Source organism: Hydra vulgaris, chromosome 06 (assembly GCF_038396675.1).
Source record: "Hydra vulgaris chromosome 06, alternate assembly HydraT2T_AEP".
Classification (NCBI taxonomy): domain Eukaryota; kingdom Metazoa; phylum Cnidaria; class Hydrozoa; order Anthoathecata; family Hydridae; genus Hydra; species Hydra vulgaris.
In genome coordinates, this window is record NC_088925.1 from 48,425,130 (window position 1) to 48,431,391 (window position 6,262).

The 6,262-nt window shown below is 25.7% G+C and overlaps 2 long non-coding RNA genes across 2 annotated transcripts; both read left to right on the forward strand.

Moving 5' to 3' along the window:
* Window positions 1–4,353: 4,353 nt before the first annotated feature.
* On the forward strand, window positions 4,354–5,323 carry LOC136081929 (uncharacterized). The gene is made up of 3 exons (XR_010639249.1): window positions 4,354–4,617; window positions 5,003–5,100; window positions 5,205–5,323. It is a non-coding gene; the product is annotated as an uncharacterized LOC136081929 (long non-coding RNA).
* On the forward strand, window positions 5,323–6,262 carry LOC136081930 (uncharacterized). The gene is made up of 3 exons (XR_010639250.1): window positions 5,323–5,540; window positions 5,761–5,830; window positions 5,954–6,262. It is a non-coding gene; the product is annotated as an uncharacterized LOC136081930 (long non-coding RNA).

Sequence of the window (6,262 nt, forward strand, 5' to 3'; positions counted from 1 at the left end):
CTTAATGCTAGTAAAAAGGAAAAACAAAATTTTAAAATTTTATTTTGTTTCTTATCTATAAAACATTTCAATTCAACTTTTAAAAGAACTAAAAAATCAATGCAAATGTAAAGCCAAAAATATAAATGTAATTACTTTAGAAGTAAAATAAACCTCTAAAATTTGATTTATTAATTAAACGACTGGTCAAAAAGATTTACCAAAACAAAAGAATTTACAAAAAAATCTAAAACCAATAAATGAAAATTAAACCAATTTTATTCAAGTTTTCAAGATTTTAAAACGAACTTAAGTTACTTATAAAAAAAAAAAGATGTTTAAAATAGTTTCGGTCAGTACATTTCTTTCTAAAGTAATAATAACAAGGAGACAATTTAATAACAAATGTAACAGATTTTAATATATATATATATTTGAATACCTTTTTAATGAGAAGCATAACACTTTAAACTAAGGAAAACAGAGAAGTATTTTTAATTATATTTTTTCTTTCAACTTCTAACATAAGTTTTTTTATTTTTCTATTACTTTTTCTAAGTAGAAATATAGCCTCAGAGAAGTATAGACTAGTATACAGAGAAGTACAGAGAGTACAAATATAGTACAGAGAAGCGTAAAAGATGCTGAAATGTAAACGTATAACAGTCCTAATTTCTTTTATGTTAAATACATAAATGAAGTTCCAACTAAAGTTAAAGCTGTATAATATACTTACCCAAATCAGTTTGACTGTTTACAAAAATGCCGTTAATATTAAACCTTCTAAAACAACTGATTAACCAACAAAAACAAAAATTAAGTGTATTGAAGTTACTAAAAAGCACTTCAGTTCTTTCAAATTGCTCTGATAAATATTGTAAAACTTGCTTAGCTATTTGTTTCAAATTCTGTGCAACGATCAAAAAATCTGTTTACAGTTTTATAAAACCACTACTAACGATAGCTAATAAGTGCAAACCAAACAATATTTAGGCTAATGAGATTGAAAAAAATGAATATGAAACCTATATACAAAAGCTCAAAAAACACAAAGTTTTAGTTTTAAATATAAAAGTGCATGTTTATTTAATCTCAACAAAAACCACACTAAAACTGAAAAAAATTAAAGTTGATTAAAAATCAAATTATGTTTTCATAAACTTTGTTTATAAAAAAATTGAAAAAAGTTAAGTCAATTTTAACTAAAAAAACCAGAAAATTAAACAAAATCATAGAATATATATATATATTATATATATATATATATATATATATATATATATATATATATATATATATATATATATATATATATATATATATATATATATATATATATATGTATATATATCTATATATATATATATATACATATATATATATATATATATAAATATATATATATATATATATATATATTTTTATATATATATATATATATATATATATATATATATATATATATATATTATATATATATATATATATATATATATATATATATATATTTATTTATATATATCAACCGTCAGAATTAACAACTGTGTTTAGGGTCAGCAAAAAAGAGCCAATCTTGTTTCTATGTTTTATGATAACTTCTTTATGTCAATTATTATTACCAAACTCAAACAGTTCAAGGTCGATAAAATGGCGACCTTAATTTGCCTAATATCGAGGGCTGATATATATAGATATTGTTAAAGAAAACAAAAATTACTTACAAAATAATTACAATAACAACAACCCTCTAAAAAATGAAGCTTTGATTTGATGTTGATCAACGTTGTTTTTGCGTTGACATTAGCGATCAACGGCGATCAACCATAAATGGATGTTGTAGCAACAGCAGTGTTATCAACAGCAAATCAACGTTTATTTACAAACACTGAGCGTTCGTTGATTTACTACCGACAAAAAACAAATTTATTGAGCCGATTACTAACAGTAATTTGCTGAGCATTTTCTGCTGGGATTTTTTTTGTTATTTTTGGTGGTTATAAAATGTTTGTTCAAATTTTAATTGTATTACGGTATGAAACGAATATAAACTTTATTGAAAAACATATATTTTATTAAGTAATTATTTTTTCAGTTCTTGAATAAAGATTATCCAAATGAAATTAGGGTAGTTCTTTAACTATTTGAAGATAATAGAACATCTTAATATAAATATTTTAACAATTTAACATGAAAAAGTCACAACTTAGCAGCAATTTGGCCTATTAATGCTTATTATATTAACATTACTATTATCATAGCAAATTATTAATAGCTGCAAGTATTTGCCTAATGAATTCTGACTGCAAACTTAAATCATATAGTATAAAATGCAATTTAAATTGATTTTTTCTGTATAAGAATAATAATGATAAAATAATAAAAATAAAGATAATAATGCCTAAATATGACAGAAGCCTATAAATGAGAGAATTTATGAAAGAAAAACGAAATACTGAAAAAAGAATAAAATATCTTCTTGAAGAGTGCAACATTGTTGGTAGAGAGAATTGCGTTCATCTAGATTTAGACATTCAAAAGATTTTTGAAGTTTATGAAGCTGTGCACAGTGATATATTGATGTTTTCAATCACTTCGCCACAAAATAAATTTTGTTTAAGTAAAGTTGAATCTAATTATTGTAATATTGACGACATTTAAAAATAGTTTATACAGTAGTATTGATACTCTAACTTCAACAAAAGATTTTTTATATGAGTGGTCATTAAAATACTGTATAAAAGATGATGCTTTAAATGCACTTTTATTTCACTTAAATAAATTTACTCCATCTATACCAAAATGCTGGCAGACATTACAAAAATCTCTTCAAAAAGTTAATGTTTTATATGTCAGTGGAGGCAATTATATATATCTTGGAGTTAAAAGTGCAATTGATTATTACATATCAACAGTTGGAAATAAGAAAAAACTTGATCTAATTGTAAGTATTGATGGTGCACCTATGTACAATAGTAAAAAGACTTCTATTTGGCCTATACTAATTACAATTAACAGAAAAGGATCCTATGCTGTTGCAATTTGGCATGGTCAGGGAAAACCAAACAATTTGGATGAGTACTTTGAAGATTTTATTATTGAAATGAAAAAATTGCAAACTAATGGGTATAAACAGCTTCTGGTGACTATTAAAGCTTTTGTTTGTGATGCGCCTGCAAGAGCATATGTTAAATGCATTATAGGGTATAGTGGCTATCATAGCTGTGAAAGATGTATGGCAGTTGGCACACAAAAACATGGAGTAAGGTTATTGGAAACGACTAATTTACTTTGTACTGACATGGCTTTTAAAAATAATTTTTATAAAGAAGGTCACCAACTTGAGAGTCTTTCTCCACTTGTTCAGTTAAATTTCCCAATGGCAACTGGATTCCCATTAGACTATATGCACCTTATATGTCTTGGAGTAGTTAAAAAACTTCTAATAAACTGGTGTAAAGGTCCCCGATGTATTAGAATAAGTCAATCTGTTAAAGAAAGTATTTATATGCTTATATGGTTTGTCAGAGAAGTAAAAATTTTGTATGGGGAGATCTTGGTAACATACAATGTTCTTAGCATGATTCATTTAGCTGATGATTGTGTTAACTTTAGGTAGAGACTTGATCATCTATCAGCTTTTCCTTTTGAAAACTTTTTGGGTTGAATTAAAAAAATGGTGCGAAAATCACATCAGACTGTTGCCCAAATAGTGAATCAATTAGATGAGAGAAAAAAGTTGGATATTTTTCTTAGAGAAAGGAATGGTAAAGAAATTTCTGCCCAAGTGGTAAATAAAAAGATCACATCAAATCTATGAGACAGAGTTTATTTTATTCAAGGCAAAGGGTTTATTTTAGTAGAAGAGGTTTTGGTAGATCTTGTAAAATGCAAGGCTCTAAATCCTCATTCAGTTCGAAAGTTTTTTCCTGATTGTTTTGAAACATCTTACTTAGACGTTTGTTATGTAAATTCATTAGCCAACCTAAAAACAATTTTTCCAAAAAAAAAAGAACTTTTGAAGAAAGGCTTGATGATACCTGTTTAAAAAGGTGGTTATGCTTTTTTTCTGCTTAGACATTGTGATATTGCTTATGATCACTGATTTCTGGAATTAAAAACACAAACTTTGATTATACTTGCAGACCATCAATTTTTAAAGTATGTCTGTGCATGTGTCATTTTGTAAAATTTGTTGTAAATTTGTCAAATATGTAGTTCATTGAACAAATTTAAAGTGAGTTTAATGCATTTTAATTTATAAATTTTTTGTGTGAAACAAATACCTGGTATGTTTATAGAAATAATAAAATATTTACACAATGTTTTACATTAATAAATCTAAAAAGCGTTTTACAAAGTTCATTGTTTTTAATCTCTAATGTATTTTTAATTTTATTTTGTAACTTATATAAGATTGTTTAGAATTAAATTGCACCAGAATATTGAAATTTCATTTGCCATTGTTGAATTTTTAAATGGAAAAATTAAAGAAATGGAAGTGATTGCTAAAAGTTGGATGAAAAATGAAGGGAAATGCTTCTGGCTGCCATTTAAAAGTGATTCGTAAAGCTGTCACGGCCTTGCAGGCATCAACCTCCGATTGGAAGATATACCCTGCTAGGATTTTATACACTACAGGTTTGCATATTACTATAAAAAAATGTAAAATAATTGAATTAGATATTGAACTGTATGTTTTGACCAGGGCATTAGAGAGGATAAACATGTGCTGGTGCAAATTAATTTTAGGCCCCCTTTACAATATGACTATTCTCTCATTTAATATCACTTATTTTAAATCCAATATTCCAACGGGTTTTTTTAACAATGTTTTTAAATTTTTTTAAACTTTTAGTGTTTTTTAAAAACTAAAAAATTCATTAATTTTCATGGGTTTTTCATTAAAATTCATTAATTTTTATGCGGTGCACCAATTACACTCCATTCTCATAGGGCTTGCTTTTGCCGCAAACATTTCAATTACATCTTCATTAGATATTGATAAATGATTTTATGTACATAGATTTGTGTTTATGAAGAAGCTCAGTCACACTTAGAGAAAGCAGCAGATACTTCAAATATTGAAACTGACATCGAAGAGAAAAAAGGGACAAAGCAAAAGTAAATTTTACTAAAATTAGTTTTTAACAAATAAAAAATTTTGCACTAAAGTATTACACAAATCATGCACTTTTTTTGTTTATAAAGTAAAGTTTATATTAAAGGAGAAAGACAGCAATGACATTTTGTGAAAGTGATGAAGATATTGCGGTTGGTGATGAAGAACTATACGGAAGATACTATTTTGATAGTTCAAATAGCTTAAGAACATCTAACGTGATTCTAAATATAGCAGGTTAACTATTTTTGTAAAAGTAAAATAATGGTTTGTTAAAATAAAATGCTTATTTTTTTACTGAATTATAGATGTTTTTAAATCAATATCAACTCCCCATTTACACAGTGAAATAGCAAGCTTTTCATTTGCTGAAAATAACAATGACTTCTCGAAAGAAACTAATATATCTCAAGGGAAAATGATGTTGTCTTCAAATATATTGGTAAAAAAAAGTCCTAATGTTGCTTTTGTTCTAATTAAAATCTGTGTGTGTGTGTGTGCAGTAAAAAAATTAATAGAAATCAGAACTATATGTTATAGAATATAATTTTGTTGACAAATATTTTATAAATATATGTTTGTTGACAAGTTTAAATAAAAATCACTATATAATGTTTAAAAATTTTATTTAATTTTTGTATGTATAATTTATCTATACCTAGGTAGAAAATGGCTCTAAAAATTGTGTTTTGGATAAAGAGGATAGCAAAGAAAGACATTTGTCTTGCCAGGGTAAATTAAATAAAAGTTTTATTTATTTTTTCCATTTAGGTAATTTTTCATGGTTAATTTTTTACAAAATATTTTACATAAATAATAATAATATTGTTTATTTTACTACATTTTTTTTTAAAGATTTTCAAAAAAGATTTGCGTTGAGTTGGATGGCAAAAATAGATAAAAGAGAAAAGTGATTCAAGAGTCAATTTTAAAAATCCAGGTATTGAAATTAAGATAATTTCATTCATATAGAATGAACATAATATGTATTCTGACCCTTAAGTAATTTTTATTTTGTTAATAATAGATGAGTTCTCTTAGTCGTTGTGGAGGTAATATAAATCGGCTTTTGCTTTTGGAAAGTTGTTGATGAGCGAGGACGCTGGGGCCTGTTTTAATGTCTTGGGTGGTTCATTGAAGATAAATTTTAAAACATACACCCTG